General features: G+C 40.4%; 1 protein-coding gene across 2 annotated transcripts in view; it reads right to left on the bottom strand.

The window, feature by feature from the left end:
- The window catches only part of GCNT1 (glucosaminyl (N-acetyl) transferase 1), a 164,764-nt gene that overhangs the window by 85,050 nt on the left and 52,633 nt on the right, over positions 1-27,081 (bottom strand). The window contains exons 3-4 of one of the 2 annotated variants that reach the window (XR_007133239.1): positions 25,806-25,888; positions 15,814-16,646 (exon numbers count right to left, since the gene is read on the bottom strand). The gene's annotated coding sequence lies outside the window, so the exon portion shown is untranslated. Of the gene's footprint in view, positions 1-15,813; positions 16,647-25,805; positions 25,889-27,081 lie in introns of those variants that run through there. The other variant, XR_007133238.1, reaches the window with a different exon arrangement.

Genomic DNA, 27,081 nt, shown 5'->3' with positions numbered 1-27,081 from the left:
CCTTCCTTCCTTCCTTCCTTCCTTTCTTTCTCTTTCTTCTTTCTTTCTTTCTTTCTTTCTTTCTTTCTTTCTTTCTTTCTTTCTTTCTTTCTTTCTTTCTTTCTTTCTTTCTTTCTTTCTTTCTCTCCTTTCTTTCCCGCCCACCTCCCACCCCAACTTCCGTCTTTTTTTCTTTCTAGGGTCACAGCCATTGCATATGGAATTACCCGGGCTAGGGATAGAACTGGAGCCATAGCTGCGGGGCTACACCACAGCCACAGCAGCACCAGATCTGAGCCATAGCTGCGACCTACCCCACAGCTTATGACAATGCTGGGTCTTTTATCCCACTGGGTGAGAATTGGAATCAAACCCTCATTCTCAAGAATACTAGTCAGTGGAGCTGGAGGAATCAGGCTCCCAGGCTTCAGACTATACTACAAAGCAACAATCATCAAAACCGCATGGTACTGGCACAAAGACAGAAATATAGATCAGTGGAACAGGATAGAAAGCCCAGAATTCAACCCATGCACCTACAGCCAAGTCATCTATGACAAAGGAGGCAAGGATATACAATGGAGAAAGGACAGCTTGTTCAATAAGTGGTGCTGGGAAAACTGGACAGCCACATGGAAAAGAATGAAATTAGAACACTCCCTAACACCATACACAAAATAAACTCCAAATGGATTAAAAACCTAAATGTAAGACCAGATCCCATAAAACTCTTAGAGGAAAACATAAGCCAAACACTCTCTGACATAAACCACAGCAACATCTTCTCAGATCCACCTCTTAGAGGATTGACAATAAAAACAAAAATAAACAAACGGGACCTAATCAAACTTCAAAGTTTATGTACAACAAAGGAAACCCTAAACAAAACGAAAAGACAACCCACAGAATGGGAGAAAATCTTTGCAAATGAATCAACTAACAAGGTATTAATCTCCAAAATATATAAACACCTTCTGCAGCTCCATACCAAAAAAACAAACAACCCCATCAAAAAATGGGCAGGAGATCTAAACAGATGATTCTCCAAAAAAGACATGCAGATGGCCAAAAAATACATGAAAAGACGTTCAACATCACTCATGATTAGAGAAATGCAAATCAAAACCACCATGAGGTACCACCTTACACCAGCCAGAATGGCCATCATCAAAAAGTCTACAAATAATAAGTGCTGGAGAGGGTGTGGAGAAAAAGGAACCCTGTTACACTGTTGGTGGGATTGTAAATTGGTCCAACCACTGTGGAAAATGGTATGGAGATTCCTCAGAAAACTAAGCACAGAACTGCCATTTGACCCAGCAATCCCACTCCTGGGCATCTATCCAGAGAAAACCACGACTCACAAAGACACATATACTCTGATGTTCATTGCAGCACTATTTGCAACAGCCAAGACAGGGAAACAACCTAAATGTCCATCGACAGAGGAGTGGATAAAGAAGAAGTGGTACATATACACCATGGAATATTACTCAGCCATTAAAAAGAATGAAATACCAGCATTTTTAGCAACATGGATGGACCTAGAAATTATCATGCTAAGTGAAGTCAGCCATACAATGAGACACCAACATCAAATGCTTTCATTGTCATGTGGAATCTGAAAAAAGGACAGACTGAACTTCTTTGCAGAACAGATGCTGACTCACAGACATTGAAAAACTTATGGTCTCTGGAGGAGACAGTTTGGGGGGATGGGGGGATGTGCTTGGGCTGTGGATGGAAACTCTGTGAAATCAGATTGTGATGATCATTATACAACACAGATGTGATAAAGTCATTTGAGTAATAATAATAAAGAAAGGATACTAGTCAGATTTGTTTCTACTGAGCGACAATGGGAACTCCTAATAGTCATTTTAGTTATTCATTAAGCTTCGTTAATTTGCAACAAAAATCACTTCATCAACATCATTTTGGGCCAGGAAGTAAGTGCTCAAAAGAAGACATAGGAGTGAGCGTGAAGGGGCTCTCATTGGCCAAATCTGTGATAATTAGAGCATAAAAATAAAAATAAGAGTAATATAACACATGAGTTCATAATGCTACTTTATTTTCTAATTTAAATGGAATGGTAGAGGGCAAAATGAAAGTTCTTCTTTACAGAAAAATGTCAACTAATAAATGTAGATGATATTACTGAATTAGAAAATAACCATTTTGCAATAGTTGGTAGAATAATTATAACTAAATGTTAAAATTTTGAGTGAAAAGATTTGGGGAAATTGGATATTGAGAACATCACACAAAATATTATTTGTTAATTACAAAGGCTAAAATATCTTCATAATGAAAAAATGTTAAACACTACCATGTCTGTGAGTTCCTGCTGTGGTGCAATGGGTTAATGTTCCAACTGCAGCACCTTGGGTCTCTGCATAGACTTGGGTTCGATCCCCAGCTCAGCTTCGATCCCTGGTTTGGCACAGGGGGTTAAGGATCTGGCATTGCAGCAGCTGTGATCTAGGTCACATTTGTGGCTCAGATTCAATTCCTGGCCCAGAAACTTCCATATGCCATGAGTGTGGCCTTAAAAAAAAAAACCTCCAAATGCACTACCATATCTGATATCAGTAATGATGAGACAAACTGATACTACGTGTCTCCTGGTATAATAAACTAAGAAGGATACAAAATGACCCACATAGCTGTTATATAATAAAGAAGGTGTCTGGTCTTTGTCCCTAGTGCCTGGCATAGAATTTCTAATACTCTTGAAACTTCATAAGTGATAGAAGCACCTTCGTTAGTTACAAGCTGCTTGGGTCACACTTGAGTTTACATTAAGAGGGTAACTCATGGTGGGCCCCTAGTTAGCTTCCCATCCTCTGGGGAAGGGGAGGGGGCTGGAGACTGAGTTCAATTACGTGGCCAATGCTTCAACCAATCATTCTGGACACTAAAGTTCAGTGGACCTTCCTGGCTGGTGAACACATCAATGTCCCAGGAAGGTGATGTGTTATGATTCCACAGGAACAGGGCATAGAAAGTCTGCACTCTTTGAAGTCACCCATATGTCTCTTCATTAGTTGTTTCAGGGTTGCATCATTTATCATAAAATAATAATAAGTGTAGTGAAGAGGCAAAGAACTTGCCATCCCAAAATATGCCTCTTTGGCCTAAGGATTATCTTGAGCTTGTCATTTTTTAAAAAGAACAGCAGATGTGGGAGAGGCTATGAAAACCAAATAGATTTTACCTTTTTGTAAGAGACATTTAGAAGAGAAATGGGCCTCCTCAGATGGATGTGAAGCCATTAGACATTTCAGGCAGCTGGAGTTCTTCCCTTTGTGGCTCAGCAGTCAAGGAACCCAACTAGTATCCATAAGGATGTGGGTTTGATCCCTGGCCTTGCTTAGTGGGTTAAGGATCTGGCATTGCTGTGAGCTGTGGCTCAGACCCCATGTTGCTATGGCTGTGGTGTGGGCCAGCAGCTGTAGCTCCAATTGGACCCCTAGTCTGAGAACTTGCATATGCAGCAGGTGTAGCCCTAAAAATTTTTTTTTTTAATTAAAAAAAAAAAAAAAGAAGTTTAAAGCAGCTGACTATGGGAGTTGGGATCCAGCTGTTCTAGATGATGCTGGCCTGGCTGCAGGACAAGCTTCTTCAGCCTTGTACCCTCTCACTGGCCTTGTGTGTGAACCCTGAACCCACTTCCTGCCCCCCACACAGGTGGGCAATCAGCCAGGAAAAGTTTGCTGGGCCAGTTCTAACTCAGGAAACCCAAGAGTCTGGGATGTTTTTGTCTCAATATTTAATGGAAAAATGAGGGAAATAACAATGTGGGCACAGCTCTGGATAATGCTGCAGGCTTGGCAGCTCCTAGAAGCAGCCTGCTGAAATTCAAGCTCAGTGATGCTTTTTGTGAAGGTGGGCTCTGAGGTCCTGGTAGGGTCTTCCGTTAGCCTGAGCACATGGCTAACTTGGAAGCAGGAATGTGACCAAAAACACTGTCATCAAACATTCTTTTTGTCTTTCATTTGTTGAGAGGAAAAAGGATTAGACATGTCCAAGTAACATGCTTTTTCTTTTTAGTATGTCACACTAAAAACTGAGCAATTTCAGGAAAAGAAGAGCAATTTGTTTCTACTCCTATATTATTCATTGTAAGCCGTCCTTTCCTTTCCTTCCTCCCCCTTCCTTTTCCCTTTCTTTCTCTCTTCCTTTTTCTTTCTTCCTTTCTTTCTTTCTTTTTTTTTTTGCTTTTTAGGGCTGCACCTGTGGCATATAGAAGTTCCCAGGCTAGAGGTCGAATCAGAGCTGCAGCTGCTGGCCTACACCTCAGGCACAGCAATGCAGGATCAAAATTACATCTGCAACCTACACTGCAGCTTGCAGCAATGCTGGATTCTTAACCTACTAAGAGAGGCCAGGGATGGAACCCAAATCCGCACAAATGCTATGTCACATTCTTTACCCACTGAGCCACAGTGGGAACTCCTGAAAATGCTGTTTGATGGCATTTTGCCCAGAGTAGAAATTTTTTCAAAATTGGAGTCAATCCTCTCAAACCCTGCTGCTCCTTGTATCTGTTCATGTACTATTCTAATGTCTTTGTTGTCATTTCAACAACCATCACAGTATCACCAGAAGTAGATTCCATCCCAAGGAACTACTTTCTTGACCCATCCATGAGAAGCAACTCCTCGTCTGTTCAAGTATTATCATGAAATTGTGGCAACTCAATTACATTTCAGGCTCCGCTTCTAATTCTAACACTCTTGCTATTTTTACCACATTTGCAGCTCCTTCCCCCACTGGTCTTGAACCCTTCGAAGTCATCCATGAGAGTTGGAATCAACTTCATCCAAACTCCTGTTTTTTTTTTTTTGTTGTTGTTGTTGTTTTTGTCTTTTCTATGGCTGCACCCACGGCATATGGAGATTTCCAGGCTAGGGGTCTAATTGGAGCTACAGCTACCAGCCTGTGCCAGAGCCACAGCAACATGGGATCTGAGCCTCATCTGCAACCTACACCACGGCTCATGGCAATGCCAGGTCCTTAACCCACTGAGCAAGACCAGGGATTGAACCTGCAACCTCATGGTTCCTAGTCGGATTTGTTAACCACTGAGCCACAACAGGAACTCCCAAACTCCTGTTGATATTTTGACCTCTTGCCATGAATCGCCAATGTTCTTAATAGCATCTAGAATGGTGACTCCTTCCTGAAAGTTTTTTATGGACTTTGTCCAGATCCATTACAAGAATCACTGGCTATGGAAACTACAGCTTTGAGAATGCATTCCTTCAATAATAAACTTTAAAGCTAAAATGATTCCTTGATCCATGGGATGCACAATGGATATTGTGTTAGCAGGCATGAAAACAACATTAACCTCATTGTACATCTCCATCAGAACTCTCAGGTCACCAGGTCCATTGTCAACAAACAGTAATATTTTGAAAGGAATCTTTCTTTCTGAGCAGTAGTTCTCAACAATGAGTTTAAAACATTCAGTCGGGTCACCATGTTGTACTATGGAAAATTGACAGAACACTGTAAACCAGCTATAATGGAAAAAAATAAAAATCACTATATATATATATATAAATAAATAAAATAAAAAATAAAACAGTCAACCATGTTATAAATCATGTGCTCTTATCCAGGCTTTGTTGTTCAATTTCTAGAGTACAGGAAGAGTTGATTTAGCGTAATTCTTAAGGGCCCTAGGATTTTCAGAATGGTAAATGAGCATTGGCTTCAACTTCAAGTCACCAGTTACATTAGCCCCCAATAAGAGAGCGAGCCTGTTCTCTGGAACTTTGAAACCAGGCATTGAGTTTTTCTCTCTAGCTATGAAAGTCCTAGATGGTATCTTCTTCCAATATGAGCCTATATTGAACATCTGTTATTTAGTGTAGCTACTTCCATTGATTATCTTCGCTAGATCTTCTAGATTACTTATTGCAGCTTCTACACCAGCATTTTCTGTTTCACCACGCCTTTTTATGTTATGGAGATGTCTTCCTTCCTTAAACCTCACGAATCAACTTCTACTAGCTTCAAACTTTTCTGCAGCGTCCTCACTTTTTTCTGCAGCTTCCTCACCTCTCTCAGACCTCACACTATAGAATAGAGTCAGGGCCTTGCTCTGGATTTGGCTTTGGCTTAAGGGAGTGTTGTGGTTGATTTGATCTTCTATCCAGACCACGGAAACTTTCTCCATGTCTGCAATAAGCCTGTTTCACTTCCTTATTATTCATGTGTTTACTAGAGCAGCATTTTTAATTTCCTTCCAGAAAGTCTCCTTTGCATTCACAACTTGGCTAACTGTAGCTTTCAGCCTTTCTCAACTTTTGACCTGCCTTCCTCACCAAACTTAATCATTTCTAGTGTTTGATTTAAAGTGAGAGACGTGTGATTCATCTTTTCACTTGAACTCTTAGAGGCCACTGTAGGGTTAGTAATTGGACTAATTTCAATATTGCTGTGTCTCAGGGGATAGGGAAGGTCAAGACAGGGAATGAGATGGTGGAACAGTCAGAACATATGCAACATTTATCAATCAAGTTTGCCATCTTATACGGCCATGGTTCATGATGCCCCCAAACAATTGCAATAGAGATCACAGATCATCATAACAAATAGAATAATAAGGGAGAAGTTTGAAATGTTGTGAGAATTACAAAATGTAACACCGAGACACAAAGTGAGCAAATGCTGTTGGAAAAAATGGCATCGATAGGCTTGTTTGATATCAAGTTGCCAGAGACATTCAATTTATTTTAAAAATGCATTATCTGTGAGGCACGATAAAGTGAACCACAATAAAATGAGGTATGCCGGTACTGTAAATACTATTTTTAAGATAAAAGTTTAAAATTTAATATTTCTTTAAAATGAGAAAAAAGCATTAAAGTGTAAGTTTAGATAAATATTTCCTTACAATAAAATATGGTCCTTCCCAAAAGATCCTTCTAAGACTCAGTAAAAAACCTGATGAAAAGCCATTAAGAAGTTGGAGGTCACTGTGGATTTTTTCCTTTCTTTTTCCTACTTGTTTCAGTTTCAGAATCAACTTTCTGTTATGAAAGATAAATTAGCACAGCCCAGGACCTCCTAACTCCCTCTTGCTACTTTTAGCTTTAAATTGTTAAAGTTTATAAAACATCCAAGATGTGCTGGCTTGTAACTTCCACAGTTGTTTCATTTTAATTTTATGCATAAATACAGCAAAAAAAAAAAATGCTGATTACCGTTTCTTTTACAAAGCTATCTGTATTTCTGACCCCTTAATTTTTTCTCTATTTTTATAGCCGCACCTGTGGCACATGGATGTTCCCAGGCTAGGGGTTGAATCAGAGATGCAGCTGTGGCCTACATAGCAACACTGGATCCTTAACCCACTAAGTGAGGCCAGGGATCAAAACCACATCCTCAGAGACAATGTCAAGTCCTTAACTGGCTGAGCCACAGCAGCAACCCCCTGACCTCTTAATTTTGATTCTTCTCATTAGCTAGTTTGTGTCAAGAAATCTTTTTTTCTTAATCCTCAAATCACTTTTTATTTTCATGAGAAGTTCATGGGTGATGTGTACACAGTAATTAACCATCCTCGTTTATCTGGGACTATCAGGTCTTCTCCCTGAAAGTCCTGTGTCCCAGATAATCCCTTTGTTCTAGGTAAACAGGGTGAGTTGTACACAGAAAGCAGGTGGAGTTCACACTTTCTGAGAACATGGTAAACGTGGCATCTGCTAGTTTCTGGCACTTAGCTTTGCAGGGCAGATGTAGGCAGCAGGCAGGCTGTGTCTTCTACATATTTGTTTGGTCTACCCTGAAGCCCATTAGGTTCTTTCTTTAATCTTATTGTATATTTATTTAATATTTAATATTTAAATATTTAAATATTACTATTATTTACAGTATTAGTTTCAGTCATTCAAGATAATGATTCACAATTTTTATAGATTATACTTCACTTGTTATAAAATATTGGCTATATTCTCCATGTTGTACATTACATCCTTGTATCTTATTTATTTTATACATTGTACTTCCTATCACTTACCTATCTTGCCCCTCCCCCTTCTGGTAACCACTTGTTCTTTATACCTGTGAGTCACTTTCTTTTTTTTTTATTATAGAATAAAATACATATATTTAAATACAATTACAGTCACACAGATTATTATATCATGGATCTTAAGAAAGAGATTAAGTGACTCCCTCTAGAGAGGTGGAATGGAAAATATGCTGAGACAAATAGGAAATTTATTCTATACATTATCCCATTTTGTATGGCTTTCAACTTTACTATTTAGTATTATCTATTACATTTCAATTTTTCTTTAAAAATTAGCATTGTATTAACATTGTGTATATTATGCAACTAAAATTTATAAAGAAAGCCTTATATACCATTAAATATTTTATATAGCATAATAAAAAGAATAACAACTGGTAAGAATAACAGAAATAATACACCCTCTGAAAATAAGTAAAATATAAAATGCACAAATTGGTTAAAAAACAGTGTAACTATATAAATATGTCCTCACGATTTGTTACATCTTATTGATTCTTCAATATGGGCATTACACCATTCTAGGTGATGTGATAAATAAGACATTATAAATCTTACATTGTACCATGGAGAGAAATGGTTATTAATAATACAATTATAGACCTGTATTATTTAATTGTACAGTGGCATTATTTAATTATAATTATCATAAATTCTTTGATGGAGAAGAAATCAGAATCAGATCTAAGAAGACTTCAGCATTCCAAGAATGATGTCAAATGACCCCCTTCATGGTGGATTATGCACTTATTTACTTTGAGATATATTTCTTCTCCAGAGATTCCTTGTTTGTGCATCAATTGTAGATTTTTGGTTTGCAGTTATTCTGAAGTTTTGATATAAGAGTCTATATGTATTGAGATTGTTTTAAATTGTTGGTCTCTTAATTGCAAGTTCATCTCCAGTGTCCTGCATTTGTACTCACCTCTTCTCATGATTCCTGATTTTGGTGGTATAATTGTGCATGGATGATTTCGTATCTTTACTGTATAAATACCTTTACTGGTGAGCCTCGTCATTGTGGTATTTTTGTTTCCTGTTGCTATCTTTTCTTTTCTGCCTAGAGAAGTTCCTTTAGTATTTGTTGTCAGGCTGGTTTAGTGTTGCTGAATTCACTCAGCTTTTGCTTATCTGTGAAGCTTTTGATTTCTCCTTCAAATCTGAATGAGAGCCTTGCTGGGTAAAGTAATCTTGGTTGGGGGTTTTTTCCTTTCATTACGTTAAGTGTTTCATGCCACTCTCTTCTGGCCTGCAGAGTTTCTGCTGAAAAATCTGCCAATAACCTTATTGGGGTTCCCTGGTATGTTATTTGTTTCTTTTCCCTATCTGCTTTCAAGATTTTCTCTTTGTCTTTAATTTTGGTCAGCTTGATTAATATGTGTCTTGGTGTATTCCTCCTTGAGTTTGTTTTATATGATACTCGTTGTGCTTCCTGGATTTGAGTGACTGGTCCCTTTCCCATGTTAGGGAAGTTTTCGGTTATTATCTCTTGGAACATTTTTTCTGTCCCCTTCTCTCTCTTTTCTCCTTCTGGCACCCCTATAATATGGATGTTGATGCATTTGCCATTGTCCCAGAGTTCTCTGAGACTCTCTTCATTTGTCTTCCATCTTTTTTCTCTTTTCTGTTCCGCATCCGTAATTTCCACTAATCTGTCCTCCACCTCGCTTATTTGTTCTTCTGCCTCCTGTATTCTGCTGTTAGCTGCTTCTACTGAGTTTTTTATTTCAGTGATTGTATTTTGCATCTCTTTGTGTTTAAGTTGTATATCTTGTATCACATTGTTCAGTGTTTCCTGTAAGTTATCCATCTTTGTCTCCAGTTTATTTCCAATGTCTTGCATTCTCTTCAGCATCAAGAGTGTATAAAGTCTTTTTCCTGGATGCTGAGAATCTCATCACTTAGCTTATTTTCTGGGGTTTTTCCTTTCTTCCTCATCTGAGATGTAGTTCTCTCTTTTCATTTTTATAGGTTTTTGGTGTGGTGATTTTTACATATGATAGAGTTGTAGCCTCTCTTACTTCTGGTGTCTGCCCCCCTTGTGGCTGAAGTCAGTATGGGGGCTTGCTGGAGGCTTCCTTATGGGAGGGGCTGATGCCTGCCCCCTGGTAGGTGGAGCTGATTCTAATCCCTCTGGTGGGTGGGGCTTAGTCTCTGGATGGGATTAGAAGCAGCTGTGTGCCTGAGGGGTCTTTATGCAGCCTGCTTACTGAGGGGCGGGGCTGTGATCCCACCTGGATTGTTGTTTGCCCTGGGGCTTCTCAAGCTGACTGATGGGTGGGGCCAGATTTTCCCAAAATGGCCACCTCCAGAGAAAGGCATGCTGCTAAATATTCCCAAGAGCTTTGCTTCCAGTGCCCTTCCCCCACAACAAGCCACATTCACCCCTGTTTTCCCAGGAGGTCCTCCAAGAACTGCAGTCAGGTCTGACCCAGATTCCTATGAAGACCTCCCTCTGCCCTGGGACCCAGTGCACGTGAAAGTCCGTGTGCACCTTTTAAGAATGGGGTCTCCATTTCCCCCAGTCTTGTGGAGCTCCTGCGCACAAGCCCCACTGGCCTTCAATGCCAGATGCTCCATGGGCTCTTTCTCCCAGTTCCAGATCCCCACACGTGAGCATTTGATGTGGGGCTCAGAACTCTCACTCCTGTAGGTGAGTCTCTGTGAACCAATTAGTTTTCAGTCTGTGGAGCTTCCCACCCCAGAGGTATGGGGTTGTTTATATCATGAAATCGCCCCTCCTACCTCTTGATGTGGCCTCCTCTTTTTCTTTTGGAGTAGGGTATCTTTTTTAAGGTTTCCAGTCCATTTGGGTGGAGATTGTTCAGCCTGTGGTTGTGAATTTTGTTGTTTTTAGGAGAGAAGTTGAGCTCCAGTCCTTCTATTCAGCCGTCTTAATCCTCTCCTCTTTCTTTAATCTTGACATTCAGTAACTTCTTTTTTTTCCCTAAAGACAGGATGTACTTTCTTATTAGAAAGACTAAGCTTTTTCCTTTTAAGCAAGTATTCCTTCTTGTTTTACATCTTTGTATATATATATTTTTCCATTTTGTCCTTTTCTCAGCTCTAAGAACTTCACTTATGTGTATGTTTCCTCTCTTTATCTGTGCTCCCTTCTTCATAAATTCCTGAGTCCCATTATGGGTCTCAAGACAGCCAAGATGTTAGTAACTATTGTTATTTTCTTCTCCATCACTCCCACTGTGAAAATTTACCACGCATTTCCTACAGGCCAGGCACAATGCTGGTCACTGTATATGGTCTATATGCTTTAGTTTATTTCATCTTCATAAAAACTCCATAAGTTTCATTATGACCCCCATTTTAAACATAAAGAAACAGTTGCATACTCAAAGAGACAGTTATGTACTCAAAGATGTAGAGCTAATAAGTGACACAGCTGGCCTTCAAATCTTCTTTCTCTGACCTCAGAGTCTGAGATTTAACTCTGACAGCCCACTGCTCTCATGTGCACCATTTCATTGTATTTGATTTGTGTCCCTTGAAGCTTTGCCCAGTATGGAAAGGCTGAAGTGACTTCATCCAGTTCTTATTAATTAAATCATTCATTTGGCACCTTTACTGAACACCTAGTACATGTTGACTATTATGCCAGGTGTCAGAAATACAAAAAAAAAACAAACATATAAAATAGGATCACTGCCTTCAAGGTAACTTTAGTCTGGTGGGGTAAAGAAAAGAAGACAGATATATAAACAGATCAACTGCTATCTTCCTTGGCTGGTGCCACAAGAGAAGAGTGAACTAATTCCCAAGAGATCTGAGGCTAGAGAGGTATCCTGGATGTCTAAAAGAATGAGGAAGAAGTAAGTACTCAGATGAGGGAGTAAGTGTCAGGGGAGAGGGCACTCCCCAGGCAGAAGCAGGGACACTTGTGCTGCTGAGCTGAGAGAGAGCATATTCTTATGGTCAAGGAATAATGAAAATTCTGAGGCAGCTGGAGCATAAGGTATAGGGAATAACACATAAGAACTGTGACTGAAAAGGCAAGTTATAGCCAAGTGACAGCCATTCTATTCTTAATTATCACTTTAACACTAGAAAAGGGAGGATGATGAGTTTAAAAGTTCTTGGGAGGTTTGTTGGCGGGGGTGGGAGGGAGGGACTGGGGGTTTGGGATTGGCGTAGGCACACTGTGGTATATGGAATGGATGGCCAACGAGGACCTGCCATATAGCACAGGGAACTCTACCCAATATTCCATGATAATCTCTGTGGGAAAAGAATCTGAAAAAGAATGGATGTGTGTATATGTATAACTGAATCACTGTGCTGTACAGCCGAAATTATCACAATCTTGTAAATTAACTATACGTCAATAAAACTTTAAAAAATGAAAAAAAGCGGGGGTTCCCTTCATGGCTCAGCAGTTAATGAACCCAACCAGGATCCATGAGGCTGCGGGTTCGATCCCTGTCCTCGCTCAGTGGGTTAGGGATCCAGGGTTGCCCTGAACTAGGGTAGAGGTCACAGATGAGGCTCAGATCTGGCAATGCTGTGGCTGTGGTGGAGGTCAGCGGCTAGAGCGCCGATTCAACCCCTAGCCTGGGAACCTCCATAAGCTGCAGGCGTGGCCCTAAAAAGACAAAAAATGAAAATAAAAAATAAAAAATGAAAAAAAACGTTTTTGGGAGGCTTGTATACATTCAGATCAAATCTTCTACATGTCACCCTATATCTTATGTCAATAATGAGTTTCCTTCTGGCTCTACTCTTGGTTTTCTACATCCAACCTGGAGGTGATGTTCCCCCTCTCTGAAAGAAATCAACGGTACCCACTAAACTCTCTCCAGTAGAACGTGAGCAACACGGAGAACAGAGAGGAAAACACATAAATCTAAGGAAACAGTTCTTTTCTGAGTACACAGTAGGGTTTTGTTTCGGTTTTCATCTGAGACCCAACTTTTTGGCAGCACCTTCCCATCAAGGAGGAACTGCAACAAAGGATTGCTCAAGGGTGGGCTGGCGGGAAGGTTAAGTACGCTGACCCAGTTGACTGCAGTGTTTTCTGGATACTAGAGTCCACAGAACCGTACTCCTTGCTTCCAAAACCTACGCAAACAACCTGGCTTTGGGGTTTAGAAAAAAATAATAATAAAAGTTTTTAGGATTGATACACACGTACCCATAGAAAACTACAGCTCTCTGCATTTAAGAAAAGTCATTTTAAGGGTACAGTTGGTATACTTTTTCCAAAATAGTAAACCCAGTTTAGAAAACAATACTTTGATAATTTAATGAGTGTGTGTGTGTGTATGTGTTTTAATTGAAATAGCTGGCAAATGATTAAACACAGCCAGCTAACAGGCAATTTTCCAGTGTCAGTGAAAAGACCGAGCTGGATGGAGATCAGTGAAGTCATCAGAAGGGGCCATAAGTTTGGGAAGAGGAGAGAGCTGCTGAAAAAAAAAAAAAAAATAGAGGAAAGTGGTTACCAGGGACAACACATCCATTAGTCACAGTAGGCAAAGTGCCTGGCATACACAACGCTTTTAGAAGCTCTCAAAAATGATTTCATTTTTATTTTGTTCAAAATCAAAAGAAAACAATAAGTAATTATAATGAACCCAGCTTAGATTATATTCATCTTTATATAGACTAATGCAGTTGTAAAATATAATGGTTAAGTTTTTTTTTAATGGAGGACAGAACCCATGAAGGCAAAAGTGCTGAGGGGCCATCAGAGTCTTACTATGGAGCTGGAGTTACTAATACATTGGCTCAAAGTCCCAAGAAAACATAACCCTAATGTCTTCTGTTACATTAACACTGATCATGCTCGCATTTCACTGGCTGGGTGGGCCACATCCACAGAGCCACGGAATCCTAGCACATGGATTGAAGTTTCCCAGCCTTCCCTGGAGAGGCCTTCTACTTGCTCAGGAATAGGGCTAGACCCCTTTTGTGCTGCTCCTTTATTAATTTCCACCACCAAGAAGCCATCCAGGAGCTGCCCCACCAATGTAACTTTGACTGGCACCTATTTCAGCTTTTCTGTTTAGTTCCTGTTCCCAAAACCTCACCCCTCTCAGTGCCCAACAACATCATAGCCCCTTCCATCTTAATCCAGGGTAAAGTTGTGCTGCATCTATCCAGGATGGGGAGACTCCTGGGCCATAAATCCTTTGGGTTGTTTTTACTGGGAAATGGTAACCTCTAAAGAAGTTTAAGGAAGTAACATTTACCTGCACCCTCACAATCTATCAGGTTATAGGGAAAGCAACTGCAGGCCAAGTTCTGCCACCCATACAGATGTTGTTACACACATATTAATTAGTGGTCAGCAAAGAGTTGATACTCTCCTATTAGCTTGATGAGATTCTGTACCCTTCAGGTGATCCAACACACACTGCAGAAATGTTCACAAGTGGTAGAGACTTATGAAGAAGGAGTCTATGCCTTCTAATTGGCATCGAACAGAAACCCCCTATACCAATAGCTCGGCAAAGGACTATTCAAGAATCAAGCCAGGGAGTTCCCATGGTGTTGCAGTGGGTTCAGAATATAACTGCAGTGACTCGGGTTGCTGCAGAGGCACGGGTTCAATCCCCAGCCCAGCGCAATAGGTTAAAGGAAATGGCGTTGCCACAGCTGTGGTGTACATCAGCAGCTCGGATTCAGTCCCAGGCCAAAGAACTTCCATATGCCACAGGTGAAGCCAAAAAAGGGGGGGAAATGGGCAGAAAATGTAAATAGACATTTCCCCAAAGAAAACCTTCAGATGGCCAAAAAGCACATGAAAAGATATTCAAAATCACTAATTATTAGAGAAATATAAATCAGAACTACAATGACATATCACCTCACACCAGTCAGAATGGCTATCAGTAAAAAGTCTACAAACAACAAATACTAGAGACAGTGGGAAGAAAAGGGAACCTTCCTACATTGTTGGTAGGAATGTAAACTAGTACAACCATTTTGGAGAACAGTATGACAGTTCCTTAAAAAACTAAAAATAGAACTACCATATGATCCAGCAATCCTGCTCCTTGCTATATACCCAGAGAAAAGCATAATTCAAAAAAATACATGAACTCCAATGTTTACTGCAGCACTACTTACAATAGCCAAGACATGGAAAAGCAACCTAAATGTTCATGAACAGATAAATGGATACAGATGATGGAGTAATTATATATATAATGGAATATTACTCAGCCATAAAAAAGAATGAAATACTACCATTTTGACCAATACGTATGGACCTGGAGACCATCATACTCAGTGAAGTAGGTCAGATAAAGAAAGACAAGTATCATATGGTATCACTTATATGTGGAATCTTTAAAAAATTATACAAATGAACCTATTCCCAAATCATAAAGAGACTCAGAGCCTTAGAAAACAAACATATGATTACCAAAGGGGAAAGACAGGGGGGTAGGGGTAGAAAAGATAAATTAGAAGTTTGGGGTTAACAGATACACACTACTATATATAAAATAATCAACAAGGACCTACTATATAGAACAGGGAACTCTACTCAATATTCTCTAATAACCAATATGGGAAAGGAATCTGAGAAAGAATGGATATATGTGCATGTACAATGGAATCACTTTGTTGTACATTTGAAAGTAACACAGAATTGTAAATTAACTATACTCCAATATCTGATTAAAAATTAAATTTTAAAAAAATCAGATGAATGATCATAGTGATAGGAATTTTTTTTTTAAATACAGAAAAAGTAATGGAAGCCATGATCTACATAAAGGTGACTTACTTCAACTTAAAGTTATAGTTTTGTACCCTTGAATTTTGTGGACTGATGTGACTATGAAGTTATACCTGTTACAAAGCAACTGCATATTTATACATGTAGAACCCACACTAGCTCAAGCTCCCTAAAAGTCAGAGTCATGCATGAGGAACTGGCTCATATATCACACCTGACATGAGTCCTGCCAGCTGCATGGGAGTAAATGCAGCCTTCAGATGTGAAGCTGGGACTGTAGCTTCAGAAGAATGTTGTATGAGGTGTTTACAGAGATAACCCACTCTGATAGCCAGAATATAGAAACAGTTCTTGCCAATATGAAATGGAAAATGGAGCTGGTAGCTGTGCTAGGATCTGAAATTTATGTTTCTCATATTTTTCTGGCTTATTCATCATCGGTTATCTTTTAGTATGTTTGGCAAGATGTTTTTAAAAATTCCAGCCATACTAAGGGAAGTCAAAGCAATTGTTTCTGTCTGCTTAAGAGATTTAGAAGGAAATGTACCACTTTGTGGCTGGCAGCAGGAATGCAGAGATTCCCCAAGTGGAAAGTGAAACTCAGAGGCACAGATGGGTCCCTTCTATCTGCCAAATCTTTCCCTATGGAGATTTCTTTTGCTCTACCTTAAAATTACAAAAGTAGTTTGTATTCACTGCAGAAATATTTGAAAGTACGAACAACATATTTTTAAAAATATGTAACCCCTTCACTCAGTAAAAACCACTGTCAACATTTTAATGTACAGATCTGTTTCTATACATTTCACATACATGGATGCATAGTTTGAAACTAGGACCATACTGTATACACTCTTTTTGTAATCTGCTTTTATTTAACTCATTATCTTGTGGACCTCTTTTCATATCGGTCTACAAAAAAAGAGAGAGAGAGAAGAAATTCAAATCAAGTCATCATTGTTTTTTTTTCCCCTAGCAGATTAGGAACTATATTACAGTTTGATGATATTCAGGGTTGGCTAGAATACAGGAAAGAGCAACTTTCATATACGTTTGTTAAGAGGTTAAAACAGTACAAAGTTTTAGGAAACAATTTGTCAATGTCATCAACATTTAAAAAGTAGGTGGTATTGGAGTTCCCACTGTGGTGCAGTGGGTTAAGAATCTGACTGCAGCAGCTTGAGTCACTGAGGAGGTGCAGTAGGTTAAAGAACCCAGTGTTGCCACAGCTGTGGCATAGGTCACAGCTGTGGCTTGGATTCAATTCCTGGCCCAGGAACTTCCATATGTCATGAGCGCAGCCAAAAAAAATGTTTTGTTTTAAATTTTATAGTATATAGTATTAAACCTATAATATTATTGCTAGGAATCATATGGACCTGTTTGAAACTGTTTTCCAAAATATATAAAGATATCCATTGAAGCATTACCTATTATAGGAAAAGACTGGAAACAACCTAAATGTCCTTTAACTAGAGAGTCTCTTTAAATAAATTATAATTCCTCCGCATTATATAGCACTCAAAAACAATGATGCTTTTTACTGATATCCAAATGTATACATGTTTACCAATAAGTAAAAGGAACAAGGTGCAGAGCACTTTGTAGAGTATAATTCCTTTTGTGGAAGCAAGTAGAAGCAATATATGTTTACATGCAAGCATATGTAAAAAAATTTTCTCAAATGGAACCTCCAAAATTGTTTGTTGTCATTTTCTTTTCCAGGTGAAGAGATGAAGAAGTACCAAATATGGCCAAATATGGACATGGGAGAGCAGAGGCCTGAATCACAGACACTCACTGGGGGAGACTTATTGGTTCAGAAGGGCATATTTGATCCAAATCTTTTTTTTTTTTTTTTTTTTTTGGTCACGCTAAGCCATGTGGAAGTTCCCAGCAATTGAACCCTTACCACAGTGGTGATCCCTGAGCTGCTGCAGTGACAATGCTGTATCCTTAACCTGTGCACTACAGGAGAAATCCTTGATCCACATCTTTATTTATTTTTTTTGTCTTTTTGTCTTTTTAGGGCCACATCTGAGGCATATGGAGGTTCCTAGGCTAGGGGTCAAATTGGAGCTGTAGCTGCAGGCCTACACCACAGCCACAGCAATGCCAGATCCAAGTCTCATCCTCAACCTACACCATAGCTCACAGTAACGCCCAATCCTTAAACCAATGAGCGAGGGCAGGGATCGAACCCGAAACCTCATGGTTTCTAGTTGGAATCATTTCTTCTGTGCCACGATGGGTACTCCCAAACCTTTTTTAGAATTGTTTTTTTTTTGTTTTTTCGTTTTTTGTTTTTTTTTGTTTGTTTTTTTGTTGTTGTTGTTGTTGTTGCTATTTCTTGGGCCGCTCCCACGGCATATGGAGGTTCCCAGGCTAGGGGTCAAATCGGAGCTGCAGCCACCGGCCTACGCCAGAGCCACAGCAATGCGGGATCCGAGCTGCGTCTGCAACCTACACCACAGCTCACGGCAACGCCGGATCGTTAACCCACTGAGCAAGGCCAGGGACCGAACCGCAGCCTCATGGTTCCTAGTTGGATTCGTTAACCACTGCGCCACGACGGGAACTTGAGAATTGTTTTTTAATTTTGTTTTTTTTTAGGGCCATAGGTGCCATATATGGAAGTTTCCTGGCTAGGGGTCAAATTGTTGCTACAGCTGCTGGCCTACACTACAGCCCCAGCAATATAGGATCCGAGCTGCATCTGTGACCTGAACCATAGCTCACAGCACTGCCAGATCTTTAACCCACTGAGCAAGGCCAGGGATCGAACCTGAATCCTCATGGATACTAGTTGGGTTCTTAACCCGCTGAGCCATGACGATGACTCCATGCAACAAAATTTTAACAGACAAATTTTGGCACTAAACAAGGAGCATCTGATGTATTAAATGTTTTCCGTAATTTTTCATTCATCTAAGATAAATATCCCTTGATTTATCATCTCTCCCTTGATTTGCATTATTAATTTAGTAAAAGGGTGTACCGGGACGAATCATGAATAATGGCCCCCAAAGATGTCCTGATCCTAATCCCCAGAACCCATGAATGTATCATCTTCCAGGTAAATGTCTCTGCAGATGTGGTTAATAAAGGCCTTTGTGTGGGGGATTATCTCAGACTGTCCTGGGTGGGCTGGATGTGATCACAGATTCCTTAAGAGGGGGAGTCAGGAGCAGTCAGAGAGAAGCAGATCTGAGGATGTTACTCTGCTGGCTTTGAAAATAGCCAGGAGCCAAAGAATAAAGGCAATAGAGCCCAGGCAGAAAATAGAAGGAAACAAATTCTTCCCTAGAGACTCCAGAGGAAACAGCCCTGCAGACACCTTGACTTTAACTCAGTGGAACAGATTTCAGACTTCTGATTCCCATAGAGAGTATACTTGCGTTATTTTAAGTTGCTAAGTTTGTGGTAATGTGTTACAAACATAATACAATTACAATACAAAAGGGAAACCAATACAGAGAGGGAAATAGGTGAGACTCAAATATTCTTCCTCTTTTGAAATCTTTAGTTTGCTCTTTATCAAGATGCAGAAAAGCCTTTTGTTAGAGTCACTTTTTATGTCAAAGGTGATCTCCATATCAACAGAGGTATTATTCCTTTCTGCTTAAATGGTACAGACATTTTAGCAAAGGAGAAACCAAGCTTTCAGACATACGTATGTTATTTTAAATTAATACTAACCATTTTTCCAATTATGAAATTGATACACAATCCTTGTATAAAGTAGATAAAGAAACCAAAACCCTCCTTTAACAACTCAGCATTGAAATTGTCCCAGGGCTGCTCTGAACAATGTTTGGCTAAGAATTCTTATGTCATTATCTTGGCTGATAGACTCGTGTGGAAATTGGACTAAGCAATTTTATTTAGTTTCCAGCATGTCACTATTCATAGTACAGTATCTACTAGTTTGCAATCAAGGAAAAGAAGGTAGGGTGGCTTCCTCCTTCCCTTGCCTCTCTTGCATTTGGCATGAGGACAGGGTAGCTGGGAGACCCATGGTCCCTGGATTTTGTTACATTCAGCCTGTGTCCCCAGAGCATCCATGTTCTTCAGTGATCACTGCCCGCCACCCCCTCTCCATGCTGGAGATGGAACAGGCTTGAGTGCACTATGAGAGAAGGTTGGGAGCTAAGTGGCTCAAAAAAGAGAATCCTCCATCCCAAAGCAGGCAGGCAAAGGCATGTTATTGGAGCCAAGGCTGTGTGCTATTGGGAAGGTTGACATGTGTGGCTTGGTCCTGTGGAATTTTCTCTCTGCTACATTCCTTCTAGGATGGGATAAAAGGTCCGTGCTCTCAGCCAATCATTAAGATCATCATAAGGGCTGGGAGTAAAAAGATCCCAACTTTAAAACAGGGATGCAGAAGTTCTTCCCATAGTGCTGCATGGAGTTCTGAAATTGGGAAAGAGCGTGTAAGGCTGCGTGGTATTTGACTGTTCATTTGCGACCAGCGAGAGACAAGTTTGTGTTCACAAGTTCTCTGGGTATTTACAGAGACCACCATTTACCCAACACTAACCTAAGAGCCTGAAAAGGAACCCTGGGAGGATGGCATAGCTCTTGTCCTTTCCGTCCAGAATTCTTTCCTTTAAGATATCCATCACTTACTTCCTTTAAGATATCCACCCCTCTGAACATAGGTGTAGACACGGAGCCCAGGGTGGGCCAATCCTAGTACCGTAGCCACTGTGACATGACTGATCCAGGAAGGATCAGTTGGGCATGAGACACAAGCCCAACCAATCAGGAACCTTCTCTAGGATGTTTCTGTAGAAGCTGAAGAAAGTCTCTCCTTTCTCATGTGTCAAGAGCTATGTGATTATGACATGGAAATTACCAGCAGCCACATTCTGGTAAGGTGGTGGTTCAAGTAAGGGAACCCAAAGACATAAAGTTCCAGAGAAAGCCTTGAGAGCTGCAGAGCCCTGACTGTGTACATGTCACAAGCCACTCCTGGCTTCATGTATGCATGAGGTCAGCTCCACCCTTCATGATGTTTGGTGATGGGAGCTAGAACTTCATCCTTCATTGCTGGAGTTAATTCACTTTGTATTTCTATCACTTGGAATGAAAAGGAAACCGACAAATAGTGATTTACGGCAAAATAAGACATGGGCACCGCCCTCAGAGAACTTAGGATTCATGTGGAAAGACAGGGACAATTACAGAAGAAAAGACAAGTTAAGCTTAATGCATAATGCTTACGCATTATGTTGTACTTACTTCTCATATACCTGCACAGTGAATAATTCTACTGTCAAATGTATGATGCATATGCTACAGTGGACAGCTGGGTGGTTTAGAACAATGCCCATTACTCAGTTCCCCTCAGAACTCAGAAGTTTCTGGCCCTTGTTTTGAACAATTCACTTTCTGAAAGATGGTGGAATGGGAAGCACACAGACTTCAGAGCCAGATGTGGGACAGAATCTGGGCTTGCCACCAGCCAGCTACCTGATTTTGTCGGTCTGGAGGTCTTCATCTGGCAGTACCTCCTTGACTCAAAGTGCCTAAAACAGTTCAGAAGTCTATTTTCTGATCTGACAAGTCTAGAGGTGTGGTAACTTTGAGGCTAGTTAATTTAGAACCTGGTTCTCCAGCCTTTCCACTTTGCCATTTTCGGTCACAAGGTGACTGTCGTCATTCCAGGCATCATACCCAGGAAACATCAAATCCAGAGATTCTGCTCATTTCAACGTCCTCTTAAGAATTCTAAATCTTCCCTGTGATGTTACTTTTTTGTAAGAGACATTTACAAGAGAAATAAATATGCCTCCTCAGGTGGATGTGAAGCCATTAGACGTTTCGGGAGCTAGAGTCCCATTGTGGCTCAGTGGTAACGAACCCATCTAGGATCCACGAGGACATGGGTTCGATCCCTGGCTTCACTCAGTGGGTTAAGGATCTGGCGTTGCTGTGAGCTGTGGTATAGGCTGGCAGCTGCAGCTCTGGTTTGACCCCTAGTCTGGAAACTTCCATATGCCGAGGGTGCGGTCCTAAAAAGACCAAAATAATATATAATATATATATAGATACCATCAATCCTTATTATTCCCGGATTCTGTCTTTGCATATTCAAATACTCATTAAAATGTATTCCTGATCCCAAAATCACGACTTGTGGCATTTTGACACTCACTCACTGACATGTACAGAGAGGCAAAAAAATCTCAGTCATTCAACATGCACATTCCTAGCTGAGGTGGAAAAAGGCGAGGCCCTGCCTTCTTATTTCAGCTTTCACACTGTGAATAAGTGACATTTTTGTAGACTATTTAGTGTCATGGTTTCTGCATTTTTTCGCTTTTTGTTCACCATGACCTCCCTCCTTACTCCCCCACCCCATCCCCCCAGCAGTGCTAAAGGGCTGTCTAGTGTTCCTAACTGCTAGAAGGCTGGGATGTGCCTTACAGAGACCATATGTGCCAGAGAAGTTACAGTGCTGTTGGCTGTGAGCTCAATGCTAATGAATCAACATTCAGGAAAGGAGGAGAAAATGTGCTGATCTCTGTGTGAGGCCACTAGGGTAAGTGTTAAAATAACACCTGTAGTGCACAGTGAAGCTATGGGAAAGATAGAAATGTGGCTAAATGGGTGGATTCATGAGACAAAGACAGATTTAAAAAAAAAAAAAGCGAAATGTGTAGCATTATTATTGCGAAGATAAAAGCCAAAGAAATTTGTGGTCACACTATCCAGAGTCAAAAAATGCTAACACCTAGGAGTTCCCACTGTGGTGCAGTGAGTTAAGGATCCATCATTGCTGCAGCTGTAGCATAGGTTGCAGCTGCAGATCAAATTCAATCCTTGGACTGGGAACTTCCATATGCCATAGATGCAGCAGAAAAAGAAAAAAAAATGAACCAATTGTATTAAAAAAAAAGAAATCCTAAAATCTATATGAAATAAATAAGCTACAAAGATATATTGTACAGCACAGAAAATAGAGTCAATACAATAACTATAAATGCAGCATAACCTTTAAAAATTGTGAATCACTATGTTGCACACCTGCAACTTATATAATAGTGTACATCAGCTATACCTCAATTTAAAAAAATAGATAACTAAAAATTCACTAATTATATGGTCTCATTTAAAAAAAAAATGCTAAACCTTTTTCTGCTAGTGTTGGCAGCCTCACACAGTGCAAAGAACATAAGGCATGAGATACACAAAACTAGTAGGAGAATTTAGTTCTGCAGATCAGGAGATTTAGAAACAATTTTTTAAATTTTTTGGTCTTTTCAGGGCTGCACCCTCGGCATATGGAGGTTTCCAGGCTAGGGGTCAAATTGGACCTATAGCCGTTGGCCTACACCACATCCACAGCAACATGGGATCTGAGCCACATCTGAGACCTACACCACAGCTCACGGCACTGCTGGAACCTTAACCCAGTAAGCAAGGCCAGGGATCAAACCTGCATCATCAAGGATGCTGGTCAGATTCATTTCCGCTGAGCCACGAGGGGAACTCCTCGAAATAATTTTTAAATATCTGCTAAGTGGAGTTCCCATCATGGTTCAGTGGAAACAAATCCGACAACGAACGATGAGATTGCGGTTCAATCCCTAGCCTCATTCGGAGGGTTAAGGATCTGGCGTTTCTGTGACTGTGGTGTAGATGGGCAGCTACAGCTCCAATTTGACTCCTAGCCTGGGAACCTCCATATGTCGAAGGTACGGCCCTAAAAAACTAACTAACTAAATAAATGAATACCTGCTAAGTGTTTTACAGGAAAAGGGTTATGTGGAAGAATAGATGTTAAATGCTGATAAGACTGGCTTGTTTTACAAGGAAGTTGGCAGACAAACCTACATAACACAATGGGATCTCGGTTAACAAAAGCGTGAGCAGAGCTTTCTGGGAGCCTAACCCTGTATCTCCCCCCAGGAAAAATAGTTCAGTATCCACTAATTTAGAGTTTGCAATGACTTTATAGAACATAACTACCATGAAAAACAAGAACCAACTATACCTGGTCTACCCTCAAAAATTTTGAAACATAATGTAGGGTTCAGTCATGTGCATTTTTACCAACCCCTTTATTCACCTGTGAAGCAGTCTAGTGTTTGAGAGTTATTGGTATAACTAGTTTCCTCACACTTCTGAAAGTCTCTCATATTTTTCATAGATATATTTTGTTCTCTGAGTTATTAGACTCTGATTGTCGACTACTTGATCTGCCTTAACACAAGGATTGCTTTTATTTGTTTGTTTATTGATTGATTGATTTTGCTTTTTAGGGCTGCGCCCACAGCATATGGAAGTTCCCAGGCTAGGGGTCAAATTGGAGCTACAGCTTCCAGCCTACACCACAGCCACAGGAACTTGGAATCCAAGTCTTTCTGTGACCTACACTGCAGCTCACAGCAATGCTGGATCCTTAACCCATGGACCAAGGCTGGGGATAGAACCCTAGTCCTCATGGATACAAGTCAGGTTTGTTTCAACTGTGCCACAATGGAGACTCCAGACTGCTTTTACCTCCTATGAATGGCTAGAAAGGAGGTAGCATGAGTGACCTAGTCAATGATTTTTCACATAGTAAGACACTCAGCTTCTGTGACAGGAATTGAATTCCTCCTATAAATCAGCAGTTCTCGAGCAACAGAGATTATGCCACCCAGGGGAACACTTGGCTGTATCTAGAGGTATCTTGGGTTGCCACACTTGGGGAGAAGAGCTGCTCCTGGCATCTAGTGTGTCAGGGCCAGGAATGCTACTACACATCCTACAGGGCACAAAGAAGACTCTGCCTCCATAAAAAAGAATTATCGGACCCAAAATGTCAACGCTGCCTAGGTTGGGGTGAAGCTGCTTACACAGATGTCACAATCACAATCAATTTCTCATCCTCAGACCCTGCACTCCTGCCAGATTCTACTGTTGAAATGACCCAGCAGTACTGAATTATGAATCCTGTCCCTCCCCACAGCCCGCCTACCACGCAGTAGCAGTGTGGAAAGATGCCTGGGGAGGGCTGTTCTCTCTCTTGCCCCACTGGTTTGTTGTTACTCATCCTAGGCCAAGAATACATACACTTTTTTCTCCCTAACTGTTCGGACACACATTTTACCCTCTCTGTTTTCATTACCCTCTCTGTTTTCTTCTTTGTATCTCCTGCAAAGTGTACTCCAGCTTTGTAGGAAGCAGGTGCACCATGACCCCCTTTGCGGAGTTTCTATAAAGGGCTTGGGGGAAAAAATTATCCAGGGGCCTGAGAGCATGAACTGTGGGCCTCCAGCTTTCTTCTCTTCCTTTAGGGAATCAAGGGAACCTTGACCTGCTGGAGACCCCAACTCTGTGATTCAACCTGCTCTCCAGTTAATGTGGGTCACATATTCAGGCAGTGATGCAAAAACCCTAGATTCCCAAAGATCAGATTTCCTGAACAGAAATGTGTGTGGACAGGGAAAAACATGACAGAATACTTGAATTCAAGTGCAGCACTTTGTTTTCAGTAAGTTTTTGTTTCACAGTGAAAATAAAGACAAGCTGAATTAAGTGAAGGTTTGATGTGAGTAAATACATATACTTTTCTCCCCCCTTCTACTGTTGTGGTTTCTATTTGAGAGGAGAAATTATATCTGAAAGGAGATTTTTTTTCCCTTAAGTGAGGTTAATCAAGATTCAGCAAATTAAATGTCTTCATTCATTAACTACATATTTAGTGAGAACTTACTGTGTATCATGCTCTATACTAGGCCTGCAAATATAATACTGAAGGTGCACCCCGCCCCTGCCCTCAAGGAGCAATACCAGCTATTACTTTAACATTTTAACTTGCATTTTCATTTCTCACAGACTGAGAGAAAATATTTGCTAAAGACTTATCTGATAAATGACTGTCATCACAAATATATCAAGCAAGAACCTTTAAAAGTCGACAATAAGAAAATCAACAACCTGATTTTTAAAACAAGCAAAATACCTGAAGAGACATCTCACCAAAGAAGATATACAGAGGGCAAATGAGCATATGAAAATCTACTCCACATCATATGTGGAATTACAAATTTTATACAATGAAAAACTACTACATACCTGGAAGAAGAGCCAAAATCCAGGGCACTGATAACACCAAATGCAGGTGAGAATGTGGAGTGGCAGGAACTCTCAAGTCATTGCTGGTGGGAATGCAAAAGGGTATAGCCACTTCAGAAAACAGTTTGGAGGTCTCTTGCAAAATTACATATACCCTTACCAGGAAATCCAGTGATCATGCTCCTTGGTATTTATCCAAAAGAGCTAAAAACTTATACTCACACAAAACCCTTAACAAAGATGTTTATAACAGTTTCATTCAGAATTACCAAAACTTGGCAACAACCAAAATGTCCTTCGGTAGGTGAATGGATAAGTCAACTGTGGTACACCCAGACAATGGAATATTATTCAATGCTAGAAAGAATTATCAAGCCAAAAAAAGATGGTCAAGCTATAAAGAGACATGGAGGAAACTTAAATGAGTATTACTAAGTAAAAGAAACCAATCTGAAAAGGCTACATACTCTGTGATTCCAACTGTAAGACATACTGGAAAAGGCAAAACTATGGAGGCAGTAAAAAGATCAGTGGCTGCCAAGAGTTGTGGGGTGGGATGCGGGGGAGGTAGGGATGAACAGGCAGAACACAGACGATTTTTAGAGCAGTGAAACTATTCCGTATGATCATCACATGATGGACACATGTCATTATACACTTACCTGAACTCACAGAATGTACACCACAAAGACGGAACCCTAATGCAAACTATGGATTTTGGGCAATAATGATGTGTCAAGGCTGGTTCATTTAGTGTAACTAATGAAACACTCTGGATAGTAGGGAAGGCTGTGTTGTGGGCGAAGGGGCAGGGGATATAGCAAAACTCTATCCTTTTCATTCCATTTTACTGTGAGCCTAAAACTGCTCTAACAAATAACGTTTAGAGAGTTCTCTTGTGGCACAGTGGGTTAAGGATCCAGCATTGTCACTGCAGCAGGGTGGGTGGCTGCTGTGGCTTGGGTTCTAGCTCTGGCCTGGGAACTTCCACATGCCATGGGCACAGCCAAAAAAAGAAAAAATAATGAAAATAAAGTATATTTTTTTAAAAAGTATACAACTACACAAACACAGCTATATGAGTAAGTTCAATAGTTTATTTTAGATAGTGGCAGGAAAACTCTGCACGAGGCACTGTGGAAGTCAGATATCCGAGTGGTCATTTATATAAGCCAGAAGGGAAACAGTGATGGTCAGAAAGGACCCTCGTGGAGGAATGGACACCTGAATGTTAACAAGTGAGCTCATTCTGGTCTGAAAGCCTAGAGAAGTGTGT

This window comes from Phacochoerus africanus, chromosome 2 (genome assembly GCF_016906955.1).
Source record: "Phacochoerus africanus isolate WHEZ1 chromosome 2, ROS_Pafr_v1, whole genome shotgun sequence".
NCBI lineage: Eukaryota > Metazoa > Chordata > Mammalia > Artiodactyla > Suidae > Phacochoerus > Phacochoerus africanus.
The sequence above is the reverse complement of the archived record's forward strand: the minus strand, read 5'-3'. Positions and strand labels throughout refer to the sequence as shown.